We start from the raw sequence: 16,598 nt of genomic DNA, 5'->3' as shown, positions 1-16,598 counted from the left end.
GAGAGTGATTCGATACAAAGAAAGTAAAAGAGGGAAATGGACAGTGTGAAGCCCTTGGATCAAGTCATTTCTCCATTCTGGTTCACTTCTGCCTTTTTATATTCTTGTCATGTCTCCCAAAATTTTTATGCTTTTTTTTTAAGCTAATTAAACTTGGGTTTCTGCAACCTTCACTTAGAAGAATTCCTTCTTGTTAAGTCAGAGGTTAAACATATTATCCAAAATTACATGGCTGGTTAGTTGTAGAGGCAGGAGTCAAACCAAGGCCAGTCAAATGCCTATCCCTTGACCACTAGAAACTCTATCACAGTTTGACAAATAATCTTCAGCAATCCCCATGAGCAAGATGAATATCGTGTAAGGATCATTGGACATTTTCCTAATGTTCTGACTTACACACTAACGAGTGGACAAAAAAATTAAGCTAAACTAAATAACAGTATCCACTTTCATATTAAGGCTTTTTAAAACAAATAGATTAAGTAGATTTTTATAGCAAATTATTGAATAAAGAGCCTGGTCAAGCACCAGGCTGAATTCTGTTTTTAGAAATGATAGTCCTAGACTGGTGGCATGTATGAACATTTGAATGAACAGGAGCTGAACAGAGGACAGAGGGTAAAGGAAAACAGAAAAACAGCTGCGGTTTGTCTGAGCCATTGAAAATAATGCACCAACCATTCAACTAAGAAGGTAATGATGCTGATGCACTAATGAAAGAGTATAGCCCATAATATTTTGACTTTGTGAGGAGCCTCTTTTCTAGATCAGAACTGATAAACTGTGTTGACGTGTGGATGTAGAAGGTTTCCTGATATTTTAGCTTTGGATGTTACGTCTATTACTAAGTCTAGTTCACATCAACAGTGGGTCCCAGTCCTGACCTGCAAGAACCTCAAATGGATGCCCTTTGGTGAGTAAAACCATCATGTTTGTTTAGGTTGCCAAAAGCACAAGCGGTCTGTGGTGGTTGGAGTTGACTTTATCTCCATGGGGCAGATGTTATGATTCCCCACACTATCCTAGAATGTCCATGGCTGCCAAAATATTTCATGGGGCGCTCTTAAACATCACCCAACATGAGCTAATATTTCATTTTAACTGCAGGTCTGGGAAACACAAATGGAGATGTTGGGTTGGAAATATATGAGGTGCACTGGACAGGGAGTGTTTTGATTTTGAATGCAGAGGATCTCAAGGAAATATGTACTCCTCTGAAACTGTTTCCGTATGTTTCCTGATTCACAACTCTCACTACATGAGACACAGTGTTATCTTGATTAATGCCTTCGTCGTAAATACATGATGAATGGGACTTTAGGTCGATTCTGGCCCTTTCTCACTGTAACAAGATCAAAGTAAATATATTTCATTCTGCTATGAATGTATTTTTTTCATGTTGTGTAATACAAAAAGATGATCCTCTCGTATAGCAGCTCTATTTTATACATGCCTAGAAAGCAAGAAAAAAATTTTTTCTGAAGTTAAAGTAACTTCTGTAAGAGATAAAACTAATATTTTTTTCACTGTATATGAAAAGGTTACCAAGGTTACTCTTCCTTTCTATCATTCACTGATGCCAAATTTTGGGAAACAAAAAAGAAAGGTGACATTTACCAGTCACATCAAACAGAATTTATTTAAATCTCACATTCTTGAGTTAGTTGATAAATTTTCATTCTGTATTTAATTATGATAAAAATGTCCCATATTTTTCTATTAAAAGTAGTCTTTCTGTGAGCTTCTTATGTATCTATTTACCTATGGAGTAAATTCTAAACAATGGAGACTATAAGTCAAAGGGAATGTATATTTTAATGTTTTAAATATACTTACTTTGAATTAACTCATGAAAAATTATCCCAATTTGTATGTTTACATGCATACTTTCAAAAATGTGGGTATTTTAAAAGTGTACATTTTGAAAATGTTATTTTTTTTTTTATTGTGAGAAAAGGTTGAGCATGTTTATATTCATTTTAGGAAAATTTCTATTTCTTTTTCCATATATTTTTCTAACTCTATGTCTTCTTGCATATTTTTTTTGGATTTTTCATTTTTACTGATTTGAAAACTATTTTTATATTTTAAAAAGTAAAAGTACATGTACTTTTATGTCTCAATTGCAACCTCATCAATTGACTAGTTAATAACTAATTTTGTCAATTGCCCTTTGGTGTTTTGAAAAGAATTTTTTTATTAACACAAAAAACCCATACATATTTATACAGTTTAATCACTTACATTCTTTTAGGCATTTAGGCATTTGTTCTTGCTTAGAAAGGCTTACCCTAATCAATTACTATTAAAGAAAAAATGATCTATTCTTTCCTATTTATAGCTTCATTTTTACATGCAAATTTTTGATTCATGGAAAATTGCTGCCTAAGACAGGCAGAATAGGAAGCAATTTTAATTTCTTTTTTTTTCCCCAAATGGATAGCCTATTTTCCCAACACCATTTTTGTTCTTCAGAGAATCAAGGTGTAAAAATGAGAAATTTTTCTTAGGTAAACTGAGCTTCAGTTATCTTATCAATAGAATTATTGTGATGCCTCTTCACTGAGTAACACTAACTATCTAAGAAAATATTCAATGTGAAAACAGTCAATAACCACAAAATTTTTAAGCTTTGTTAAATTTGAATCTACATTTTCATCCTGTCAAGACTTTTGTGTTAAGTGTAAGAAATTAATTTCCTCAGATGGAAATTTGTTTCAGTAAAAGCTATACTTGACGTAAGGCAAAAAACTTTCATACACAATTTTTTACTGGTATCTAGACCAAGATGATTTCCTATGCAACAAGTTTTGACATACTGCTAACAGTTGTGATGAAAATAATGTGATGCTCCTATTGGTCCATCATGTGTCAGGCATGGCCTTTAACTTCATTCTCATATAATGGGAAAGAAGTTTCTTTTAGTCATTCTCCCTTGTGACCCTCACCTTGCAGTTGAAAGCCAGAAAACGGTAGCTGTTCAAGGTATTTTAGTTGCCTGAACTTACATGGCTGGATTTGGCAATTCAGTTCCTCAACATAAAAAAGAAAATTGTTAAATATTCTCCACTGTGATTTAGTCCAATATCCTGGGATACCAGGTCTTGATTTCATTCTAATTACACTCTAATTAACAATAATTAGCCAGCAATAGACCTTTGTGAATTCTGTTCATCTAGGTATGTATGTTAGTATATTTAGGTTTTAAAATGTGAAAAGTTACCTGTAATGGGTGTTGTGCCAATGTACAGCATTGAAGAGCATAAATAAAATGTGATGGAAATAGGAAAGAGAGAGACTCCATTTCCATAGGGACATATAAAATATAGTGAAATAGTCTAACAACGGTTATATAACTTTTTGTCAAAACCCATTTTTAAAGTGAAAGATTAGAGTTGAATTTTGTTTAAAGAAATCATTTTTTGACATGCATGAGAGATTAAAAGCTAAACACCTCTAATAGTAAATATGAAACCATAACTTTAGGGTGATAAACTAAGCATGCTCTCAAACATAAGAAACCTTACTCTGGTCTGACATCATGACACTGGAATAAGGGTGTTATGAGCTGAATTAGGTCCCCCCAAAATACATATGTTGAAGTCTTAAACCTCAGATTGTGACTGATTTTGGAGGCAGGGCCTCTAAAGAGGTAATAAAAGTAAAATGAGGTCATTTGGGTGGGCCCTAATCTAACATGCACTGTCTTTAAACGAAGAGGTAATTGGGACACAGACGCGAACAGGGGAAAGACCCAGTGAAGACATGGAAAGAGAACCATCTATAAAACAAGAAGAGAGCCCTCACTCAGAAGAAAGCAATGTTGCTGACACCTTAGTCTCAGTGTTGGCATCTCGTCATGGCAGCCCTAGCAAACTAATACAATGGGATCCTTACGTAATTATTTTCAAAATCTTTATTTTGCAATCAGGTTAATATGTTCTGATAGCTTTGCATGTGGTCTTATTGCTTCGTATGACAATTCTATGATTTATATATTGTTAGTTTGAATTTAAGATGGAAATGAGAAAAATGAGGTTGAGTTTAAGTAATTTGCCATTTTCACAGTTCATGTGTCACTAAGCCAAAGATTGAAACTAGATATGTTTCTCACTCCAGAACATTCCTTTAATTGCTATGCTATAGTCACATGGACATATCTTTGACAAAAGATTGCCTATGATCTGTTCAAATGGTAAAATAACTGTCAAAGTTTTGACTAAAAACAAGATAAGGTTGTTCCTGTTGATTGAAACATGCCTACTGTGATATTTAGAATCTGATAGATTGAAGATAAACTAGGAAAGAAGAACACAAGTGTAGGACTGGAGGCTTCTTAAGGAAAACAGCTCTGGTTAGTAAATTAATAACACAATTCACTTAAGTTTCTTTATTGAGTGTCTGTTCCAGGCACTGGATTAAAAGCTGAATATAGCCATAGTACTGAATTCATAGAGTTTAGAGCTCGACAGTAGAAAAGAGACAAATTAAAATATCAACTACAAAATTACCAAAGCTATGAGTGTACAGAATGTGGGAACTTAAATATGGCTTACAACTCAGACGCTGAGAATGGATTTCTATGCAAAAGAAAGAGAACCTCAGTAAAATGAAAGGAAGAATGATAAGAAAGATGGATTTGTTGAGCTAAATAAGAGGAAAACTGAGTAGAAATTCAGGTTGTACCCCATTTTTCAGCAGGCTTTGAATCTTCACAAAAGAAATGATGTAATATGTTCTCAGTTATAGGGATATTTGCTACTAATGTCAGGTATAATACTTTTTTTTTTTTTTTTTGCTTAAAATAATGTGTAAGGATTCCTGGGCTTTAACCAGGTGCTATGCCTATGTTTTAGGCTTCTTTTATAAACCTAGTTTTCTGTAGCTATTGATCCTTGATCATATGTTGTATTAGTTTTCTAGGACTACAGTAACAAATTACCATAAATGGGGTGGCTTAAAACAACAGAAATTTATTCTCTCACTGTTCTAGAGGCTAGAAGTCTGAGATCACAGTGTTGGTAGGATTTGTTCCTACTGGAGGCTGAGGGAGAATTATCTTCCAATCTTCTCTCCTAGCTTCTGGTGGCTGTGGGCCATCCTTCTCGTCCCTTGACTTATAGATGCATCATGCCAATCTCTGCCTCAGTCGTCATATAGTGTTCTCCCCTGTGCCTCTTTCTGCTTCCTATCAGGACACCAGTCATACTGGATTAAGGGCCATAGTAATGACCTCATCTTAACTTGATTATATCTGCAAAGACCCTATATCTAATTAAGGTCACATTAGCATGTATTGGGATTAGAATATCAAGGTATTTTCTAGGGGAACACAATTCAACCTATAATATATGCCTTTACAGAAAAATATCTTATTTGTCACCCATAATACTTATATGAGTAACTGATAGCCAAAATCATGCCATGTAACAAACAGCTACAAAACCTCATTAACATATAATAAAAATATTTCTTTTCACTCACAAATCTAGAGCTTGGCTGCTGTTTCTGTTGATCTGAGTCAGACTCTGGAGTCTCATTCTCACTCATACTCCTGCAGTCAACTGATGTGGATTAGAAGACATTGCTGACCTTGGCTGGGTCCTCTCACATGTCTGGATCTTGACTGGGACATTCGTGTGGGCTTAGTTCTGCTCTACATGTCTCATCATAGAGCAGGCTCTGCTGAGGAGCAAGAAGGGAAGTGGAAACACACAAGTGCTTTTTCAGGTCTCTGCTTGTGTCCAATTTGTTGTTGTCCCATTGGCCAAAACAAGTCATATGGCCCATCCCAGAGTCAGAGTGGGAGGATATCACTAAAAGTCAGGGAGAAACAGGAAACTACTGGGACCATTAATTGAACTTTTTATAGACATTATTTTCCCTCTCCTCTGACTACTTTTTTGTAAATTTCATTTTGAAAATTTCTCTTTCCGTTTTTTTTTGGGGGGGGGTGGGGGTACGCGGGCCTCTCATTGTTGTAGCCTCTCCCGTTGTGTATCACAGGCTCCGGATGCACAGACTCAGCGGCCATGGCTCACGGGCCCAGTCGCTCCGCGGCATGTGGGATCTTTCCGGACCGGGGCACGAACCCGCATCCCTTGCATCGGCAGGTGGACTCTCAACCACTGAACCACCAGGGAAGCCCTCTCTTTCAGTTTTTACTTTTTGCATATAAGTGCCACCTAAGACCATCTTTTAATTCTCAAGAGTTGTTTTTAGATACAATAAATGTTCTTTCTTTAAAATATTTTAGATTTTTGTCTTTTCTTCTATGCTTAAACATGAAATAAGCTCATACTTTAACATCTGAATTCTTTTTCTCCTAATCTATCATATACACTTTCATTGGAATACCTTAGCTCGAATACTATTTTCACTTTGAAACATCCTTTCAAAAGTAACAACAACAACAAAATGACTCCCCATTACTCACCTTAATACTTAAATTCTCTGGCTCTGTACTAGCTTGGTCTCACATGTATCAGTGTTTGTTCTTAGAATTAAAGCTTCATAAGGGAAGAACTTTGTCTCTATTACACTGCAGGTGAGTACTACAGTTTCTTGCCAAGCAAGGTTTAGGGTTCAGTGAATATTTGGAACAAAACAAGGATCACACACTCCACTGTTTTCTAGTTAAAATATCTTCCCCCTCATTGAGTCTTTGACTTTTGCTTATGTTGTTACACCAGTTTAGAATGCCATCTCTTTCCACTTGTAAAATACCCATCAAGGGAATACAAAGCAGAAGAAGAAAGCCCCTTTTCTCAGAGTGCTCATAGTTTGTGGGGAGGAAGCCATCAAACTAAGTGATTATAATAAAATATAGTCATTTTCATGCCAGAAATATTCATGGGAATATAGAAATATGCATAGGAATAGAGAAAGAGATACCTAATCCAGCATGAAAGAGATGAGCAAGTTTTCCTGAAGAATGAAGAAGAGTAACATTCTTCAGGCAGAGAAGAAGGGAGCAAAGGTAGAGGCATGGAACAGTATGACCATGAAAGAAACAACAAACAGGATATTACTAAAGTGTCAAGTTCAATTCACTGGGTGGTGATACACAGATTGGTGGGGAAAGTAGTAGGCATGAACTGTAACTTGGAGGGTCTTTATGACATGTTAAAGAACTTGAACTCAATGTCTCAAGATACTTTAAAACACTTTTAAACAGGAGAATAAAAGGTCCAAGTTCATCTTTCCAACCTGGAACAAAACGTAAGTCCCAGAATCCAGTAATTTCATGACATGGTAATGACAAGTTGCAAGGTCCAAGTCTCATTCTCTTAATCTTTCTTTTAAACACAGTAGCTGATCTGAGAAACTGCTGTAATAATGTATTAATGGCTTAAAGGCTGATTCAGTTGGCTTTGTTCTCTTTCTTTATGTGTTTTCAAATGCTGGCCTTCTTCAGATGAAATATTAGAGGCAAGGATGAAACAATAACAAGCCTTTCTAGTAATATGGCAAAAATGTGGAAGATCATTCTTTTTACTAATGTTAACTTTGGTATCATTCACATCCTAAAGATGCAGACATGGCAGACTAAATGAATAGAAATTGGGGTACTTAGACTAGAAAGGAAGTGTCTCTATGTTATTTTCAAAACCACTGTTTATTTAAAAAAAATACTTTAAATAAATGATTAGGCTTTTGCCTAAGAATAGCCCAATAGATAATTGTATTTTCTCTTGGAAGAAATAGAGTAATTTTTACTTCTATTTGTGGTATGTAAAAATATGGGGAAAAGGAATTTGAACTCAACCTAAAGTACAAGTCTGGGAATTAGAAAGTGGAAACAGAATTTATGGAATAAGTATAGATTTATTTGAAAGGCTAGATTAATTTTCACATGCTTAGGCATGAAATGTTATTGCCTAACAATTCTATTATATGTTAATAATAAAGTAACTCATATGTGCAAAATGGATGTGTCACACCAAGAGAAAATGTTTAAAATGCCAAGTAAATACCACAACAAATGTAGGAAAAATGCTTTACTGATGGTTTCACTTTGCAAATTCTTTTGAAGATTTTTTTTTTTTTCATTCTCCTGGAGCACAGAAAGCAAGGGTTCTGTTCTTTATGGAGGAATCTTGTTTTGGTACAATTTTACATCCATTCAGTTTATATTTAACCAGAAACTAAGATATTACGCCCTGTAATTTTTTTAAATTAGTATTTAAAAACATGTGGGACTATGAGGCTGATTCTCAGAGCAGCGTGGCTTTTAGAAAAGTTGGTGGATGGTGCCAAGTCCTTTATTTTTTATACTTTAAGCTTTGTGTTTTCCAGTTTTTATTGTTTAGAATAAAGTTTTAGAGATTGAATATCACTTTCCTTCTTTGATACAGTACTTTTTTGGGCAAATATTCACTTATAAATTTCTCCCCTTTAGTGTCTCAGAAAGAATTCAATAGTATATCTGATAGCAATGCCCATTATCTCTGGATCCAGTCTTTCCTCTTGAAATTCCTCGTTTGCTTACATAAAGCCAATGGGGTTCCTTAGCATTCTAAGGACTTTCATTACTTTCTGGCTTATCTGGTTCTCTCAAAGTACCAGCGGTTCAGTTTTTCTTGCTATTTTATTAAACATTTCTCCACTTCCACTTTGCCAACTTTTTGAAGATGACAAGGATTTGCGTTTATTTTGTCATGATGAGCATTAGCTTTATACCAGTCTCATTTTCACTCTGTTGTCCTGAGCACCTTTCTGTCTTAATGCCCAACTGGAAGGGGGGTGCTGATCAAGTTGTGGAATCACTGTCTCTGTGAAATCCTCAGCAATAGCAGTTTGTACCTTACTATCTGTAGGTACACTACAGCCACGGAACACTAGCTTTTGCAAAGATAATCACTGACATTTTCTCTACTCATGCCATACTGAGGGTATAGCTTGCCTTGTAGAAGAGTTTTTTTCTGATGTGGTGTTTTAAGGAAAGCTATGGGGTCCACATTTTCCTGGCATCTTCACCTTCCTCCTTAGGCAGTGTGGTGTGAAGGTCAAGAACATAGACTTTGGGCTCAGGCAGATCTTAGTCTAACACTTTGCTCTGCCGCTTACTAGCTGGATGATTTAATTACCTAATTTTTCTAAGATGGAAAAGACAGCTGCAGATAGTTCTATTTTCAGCAATTCTGAACCATGTTAATTCAAACAAAACTTCAGAATTAATTCTAATGAGAATGATTCAAATATTTAAATATAGAACATCAAGTACTTGAAGACATCAAAGAAAATCAAGGTAGTGGTGACTCATGAGGGCAAGATCCAGGAGAAGAAGGCTGAACAGTGAGATAAGCCTGGGATTTGGTAGCATTTTACCTGGTGACATTTTCTGAGCCTGGAAAAGTTGTCTTAAAGTTGGAAAAACTGAGCAGTTCTATCGGAAGCCTCACAGAAGGAGGCAGGCAAAAGTTGACATTCAGGGCCCACCAAGGCTGGAAAGAGTCAGATAAATCCCTTCACTTTGGGATGGGATTATGGAATAAGGGTTAAATGAAAGAAGAGATAGAACAACACTTTCAAGGACTGAAGTTAAAGTCATAAATGACCATCAACAGATGAATGGATAAAGAAGATGTGGTACATACATACAATGGGATATTACTCAGCCATTAAAAATAATGAAATAACACTATTTGCATTATTTCTCTAGGTACATGGATGGACCTAGAGATTATCATACTGAGTGAAGCTAGACAGAAAAAGACAAATATCATATGATATCACTCATATGTGGAATCTAAAAAAAAAATGATACAAATGAACTTATTTACAAAATAAAAACAGACTCACAAACTTAGAGAACGAACTTATGGTTATGGTGGGCAGGGGGAAGGTGGGGGAGGGATAGACTGGAAGTTTGGGATTGACATGCACACACTGCTATATTTAAAATAGATAACCAGCAAGGACCTACTGTATAGGGAACTCTGCTCAATATTCTGTAATATCCTAAATGGGAAAAGAACTTGAAAACTAATAGATACATGTATATATATAACTGAATCACTTTGCTGTACACTTGAAACTAACACAACACTGTTAATCAACTATACTCCAATATAAAATATTTTTTAATAAATAAAAATAAATAAATAAAGTGATCCCAGAATCCTAGTCCCTTAGCCTGACCATTTGTCAGAAGCAAAGCTGAATCATCTCTGGGAGATGATAACAGCATACAGAGCCTTGAATTATTTCGGCAACTTTTCAAACAACTTGTCCGATATTTAATGACAATAATATTAATTTTTAAAAACCAGGGTCTCTGCTGCTTGGTGGTGCTGCCTTCGAGGAGAGGGTGGTGTTCCTGCCCTGAGGGACTGGCCAGGGGGATGAAGACAAAGTGATGCACGGTGGTGACAGATCACAGTGGACAGGCGAGGTTTAAAAAGGGCTCCGTCAGGGTGTCAGGCTTGGTGGGAAATGCCTCTGGAAAGCATCTCCACCTTTCCACACACCAAGTGGGTGTGGTCTGGGTCCAGGTGCCCAGATAGTCCGAGGCACTGAAGACTGAGTGCCTGGAAACCACCAGCACCTCTATCCAGTCCTCAGTCATGATGTGAACATGAAATGACCTGTGAGGTGTGCTGTCCCAATAACCATGGGCAGTCGATCTCTTTTATCATAGGACAGAACCCAAAGCATGCAGTGGACATATTTAATACCTGTGTGGGGAAATTGCAGCAACTGCACGAGGGGTATTATACTATATTCAAGTACACGCTGATGTTTGAAAACAACTTCATCCCGATTAGCACAAAAGAATGATCGATGTGTGCATCCATGCACAAATGGTGACTGTGAGCCTCACATCCACCAGCCCCGGCCTCATACTATCTGACATCATGCCACTGGCCCTATGAGCTGCAAACTGTGAAGAGTATCTCAGACGTGGCCAAGCCAGCTGGGGAAGAAGTCAAAAATCTACAAAGATCTATCTCACAGCTAACCAGATGCTTGCCCTGAAGTCTGTAAAATTCTCCATCCATGACTGAAAAATAGCTCTGTCTAAAGCTTGCCACTGGCTGCTCTTTTGACCTTCAGCTGTGTCCCCTTTCTGATGCAAGAGATCTTTTCATTTATTGGGAATAAATTGTTTACTTCTGAGACCACCAGTGGAGAGTTACAGCACTGCAGGCCATCCCAGCTGGGGACACAATGGATATTCTTATGTTTGAGGCAGAGGACAAGAGGCCATGCAGCTCCATGGAGAAAGCGACCAAGGTCAGGAGGCTTCACACAGTTCTCTTTTGGGGCCTCCTCCCCTGGTTATGCTGGTGGGGAAGGAATCTAATGTGCCTGCCACACATCCTGTGTTCATGGAAGCACACTGTCCTTCACATGACACTTACAGTGCTTGACAAAGGAGCAACAGTAGGGATGGCACCACAGCAGGCCCTGTGGACGTGCCCGCAATGGAGTCTGCAGACTCAGGACAAGATAAGCACTGACAGGATGAGGATTACTCTGAATATCAGCAGAAGCTCCAGTCTCTCTCCAGAGGATTGCATGCTTGTGGTGACTGCAGGAGCAGAAACTACCAACATACCTGTTGCAGAAACAACTAAATATACGGTAATGAGATTCCTTGTCTCAACCTTGCAGAGTGAAATGTATGAATGAAGAGGATGGAAGTCAGTCTCCCAACCCCATGCTGAAGCCTAGAGTGGGGAGGAGGTAAAGGACAGAACTATCACTGGAAGACATTCTAACCACCTCAGACAGGGAGGACAAGTCTGCTCTGACATGATCCTTCTGCTGGTCCTTTGCCCACATGGAACCACTAGAGGTGAGCAAAAGGAAACTCCAGAGAAAACCAGTGGGCAGAGGACACAGCTCTTCCTTCCACGAAAACACCAACCTCATCCCACTGCAAAGAAGTCTAGGTTATCTCAAACTTTAACGGGGAGCAAATCTACAACTAATTCAGGTTCTTCAAGTTAAGAACCCCAACACAATTAGCTCTTTCTTTAATAACTTCAAAACCTATTGTACCGTACAAACAATAGTACCAGGTTCTACAATTAAGAGATCCAGAAGGACTGGCTAACTGTTGAAAATAAAAATCCGTCCTACCATGTAAACAGTGGACCCAGGCTCTACAATGAAAAGATCCAGAAGACTGGATCTTAATGAACTTCAAAATCAGCTCTACTAACAAACAGTAGTCCCAGGTCCTGCACAATAAGTATCCAGCAGGATTGGCCCTTTATTAACAAATCTCAAAGCCCACCACACTGCACCTTGTACAGACGTGGACATCACGTCTAGAACAGTGGAGGAGAGCAGTGTGGAGGCCATCAGGCAGCCAGCAGTCTCTGGTGAGGTACTTGAGATCACTGGTACCATGATATATGAGGCCAAGTGACAGTAAACTTTGAAGCCTATCAAAACACAACAACAACAACAGCAAACAGGAGCAGAGGAGGAGGACCAGGTTGTTTCCAGTTTAGTTTCATTATTTTTTTTTTTTTTTTTTTGCGGTATGCGGTCCTCTCAGTGTTGTGGCCTCTCCCGTCGCGGAGCACAGGCTCCAGACGCGCAGGCTCAGCGGCCATGGCCCACGGGCCCAGCCGCTCCGCGGCATGCGGGATCTTCCCGGATCGGGGCACGAACCCATGTGCCCTGCACCGGCAGACGGACTCTCAACCACTGCGCCACCAGGGAAGCCCAGTTTCATTATTTTTAATAAATAAAACCACCTATTCTTAAAATGAATCTCAATCTTCCTTTTGAATTTACACGTTTCACAGGATTGTAATGACTTCACAGTGGATTCTGTGACATCAACTATGCTGCATTCTGAGGCTCTGCTCTCCAGTCAGCAGAACCCAACTTCACATCCATGTTCAACAGAGCCAATAGGAGTGTGCCACCTTGCCTGAACCTCTCTGCCTTTGGTTTCCCAAGACTGCAGCTGAAAGAAGTACCACCACTTCCCTGCCCTCTTCCTCTATTTCCCCCTGAAAGTCCTTGAACACAGATAAATCCATTTGTTAGGTTAAATAGGAACTGAACTCATGTCTTTTCAGGATAATCAAAGAGAAGATGAGGAGTAGAGCAGCATTTGCTCATAATCGGAATAGGAAAGGCTTTCCTGTAGGCTTAACAATTCCATTCCTAGGAATGTACCCTGGAGAAACTCACACATGTGCCTCTGGGAGACAACTATGAGAATGTTCATAGCAAAATAATTTATAAGAGCAAAACACTGTAAATAACCTCAAATGTCCATTGATGGGAGAAGAGTTAAATTATAGTATAGAATATATAAACACCCACATGCATGCACACGCACATACAAAGGGATACTATACAAATGTTGCTGCTAACAATATTGGCATGGACGGATCTCAAAAAGAATCAAGTAAAAAACTGAAGTCACACTTGAGGATACGGGGAGGGGGAAGGGTAAGCTATGACAAAGCGAGAGAGAGGCATGGACATATATACACTACCAAACGTAAGGTAGATAGCTAGTGGGAAGCAGCCGCATAGGATAGGGAGATCAGCTCGGTGCTTTGTGACCGCCTGGAGGGGTGGGATAGGGAGGGTGGGAGGGAGGGAGATGCAAGAGGGAAGAGATATGGGAACATATGTATATGTATAACTGATTACTTTGTTATAAAGCGGAAACTAACACACCATTGTAAAGCAATTATACTCCAATAAAGATGTAAAAAAAAAAAAAAACCTGAAGTCACAGAAGAACATGTGTGCTATAATTTCTAGAGAAGTTCTAAAACAATACCTAAGAAGTTATTTAGGGTAATATATTTGGTGAAATTAGAGATAAACAAGATCTCTATGATGTAAAAGAGGGAAATGTCATCAGCTATGTACACACACAAGTTTCAGTGGTATTGGTAATTGTTTTATATCATAAACAAGATGATTAGTACACAGCTATTTATTTGAGGATATTTTCACATGTTAACATTGTTTAAATCAGGAAAGTCTTAATTGATGTAGTTGTTATTGAACTATCTTAACCATTTTGTTTTAGTACAATTTTACTATTTATGGATTCACAAGAGTGATATGTCAAAAACCAAAGTTTGAAAAATCTGTTTTTAATGAGTATATAAGTTTTTTTGAACTGAAAAGGGAAAAAAGGCATTCAAGAAAACTTGACTTGAATGAAAACCAAGAGAAAGAATAAACAGTATAAATAGATACATAGGGAGTCCAAATAAAATAACTAAAATACAGTTGCATTAGTTTGCTGGGGCTGCCATAACAAAATAACACAGACTAAGTGGCTTAAACAACAGAAATGTATTTTCTCACAGTCCTGGAAGCTAGACATCTAAGATCAAGGTATGAGCAGGGTTGATTTTTTCTGAGGTCTCTCTCATTGGCTTGCAGATGACCATCTTCCCTTTGTATTCATATGGGTATTACTCATTGTGTGTGTGTGTCCTAGTCTGCTTTTTATATAAGGACACTAGTCATATTGGATCAGGACTCACCCATATCAACTCATTTTACCTTAATTACCTCTTTAAAAGCCCCGTCTCCAAATACAGTCACATTCTGAGGTCCTAGGAGTAAGGACTTGAACATATGAATTTTCTCTCACTATATTTGAGACATAGTTGTATCAAAAAGTATGCATTGCTTATCTAAAATTTATATTTAATTATTTAAATTTAATATATTTATTTCATTTTATTTTATTTATTTATTTATTTTTTGCGGTACAGAGTCCTGTCACTGTTGTGGCCTCTCCTGTTGCGGAGCACAGGCTCCGCACGCACAGGCTCAGCAGCCATGGCTCATGGGCCTAGACGCTCCGTGGTATGTGGGATCTTCCCGGACCAGGGCACAAACCCGTGTCCCCTGCATTGGCAGGCGGACTCTCAACCACTGAGCCACCAGGGAGGCCCCTAAATTTAGTATATTTATATTTATATACCTTTATTTTTATCTAATAAATCTGATATGTTAGGATATGTTTAGAAGCAGATTTAACACAAAGAAAAGATAAAGTAGACTATGAAGAAAATTTTGCAGAATGAAGCATACAAATTTTAGAGTATAGGAAATAGAGAAGAATGCATAAGAGAGGATGTATGAGAAGATTCCACACGTACATAACTGGTGTCCAGAATTTTAGAAAGAGAGAAAATAGAGCAGAAGCAATATTTGAGGTGATAATCACAGAACTTTCCAAAATTTAGGAAGGTATTAACTTTCAGATTCAGGAAGGCTTTTGAAACCCAAGAGACATAAATGAAAAGAAAACTCCACTTGGCACATGTAATAAAACTGCTAAACCCAAAGCCAAAGAGAAAATTATTAAAAGTTTCCAGAGAAAATGGGTAATATGTTTGAAGAGCAGTTAGACTTTAAGTTAATGTCAAAATAGTAGTAGTTCAAACTAGAACAAAATGTCTTGAATGTGCTAAAAAGAAATAACTTAGAAACCTATACCCATACTGAATATGATTTGAGAAAAAATAAAATAAAATAAAGACATTTCACACAAACAAAAACCAAGAGAATTAGTCACCAGCAGATCCACACTAAAGGAAGTATTAAGGAGGTTCTTTAGGTAGAATGAATATGATCCCAGAGGGAAGGTCAGAGAAGCCAGAATCAGTGAGCAGTGATAGAAAAGGGCAAATGTGATCCAAATTCAGTGGACTTTGATATATGACAATAACAATAGCATCTTGTAAGGTTTACAAAATATAAAAAACTAAGATCCAAAACAAAATAGAGCATGAAGTTTGGGTTTTATGATATTTTCATTTTCGGTAAGACAATTTGTGAATTGTAACCTCTAGACTATCCTTTAAATTAATAGCATAGGAGTATAAAACTACCAATCTAATAAAGTAACAAATTGAATCATCATCATCATCATTGTCCACACAATTCATTCAAAAGCATATAAGAAAAAAAAGAAGAAAGCTCATATACCAAGTGAGGAAAATAAAAAGCAAATAGATACTAATCATTTATATTTGCCTTACTAATACTACATACTTACATACTAATATACTTCAATACTAAATACATACTAATCATTTATTTGTTTCAAACGTCAAATAATTAATAAATAAAAGTTCATTAATATACTATTTATAAGGACATATTTAAATTATAAGAATACAGAAAGATTTAAAGGAAAAAGATGGAAAAATATAGTTACTGTGCAAATGCTAAAAAGGTTGGTGTAAGTAAATTAATATCAAAGTTGAGTTTGTGGTGTTATCTTTAGTAAAAAGCACTACTAGGGTTAATGAAGAATACTTTATAATCATAAAAATTTAACCTACCCCGAACACTTAGCAATTTTGAATTTGAGCCTCGAAATAATACAGCAAAAAAGACAGAATTAAAAAAAAAAAACAAAAAAAAACAGAAAAAAAAACCCAAAATCCACATCCATTGTGAAATATCTTTCAATTATTGATAGAGTAAAAGGGCACAAATCATTAAGGAAAAGGAAGAGTTCAATGGCATAATTAACATATTTCAGCTGAGTGACATATATATGATTGTCACACATCGATGCCAACAAAAGCAATATTTACATTCTTTTCAAATACAAATGTAATGTTTACAAAAATTAC

This window comes from Globicephala melas, chromosome 2 (genome assembly GCF_963455315.2).
Source record: "Globicephala melas chromosome 2, mGloMel1.2, whole genome shotgun sequence".
NCBI classification, from domain to species: domain Eukaryota; kingdom Metazoa; phylum Chordata; class Mammalia; order Artiodactyla; family Delphinidae; genus Globicephala; species Globicephala melas.
Note: the sequence above shows the minus strand (reverse complement) of the source record.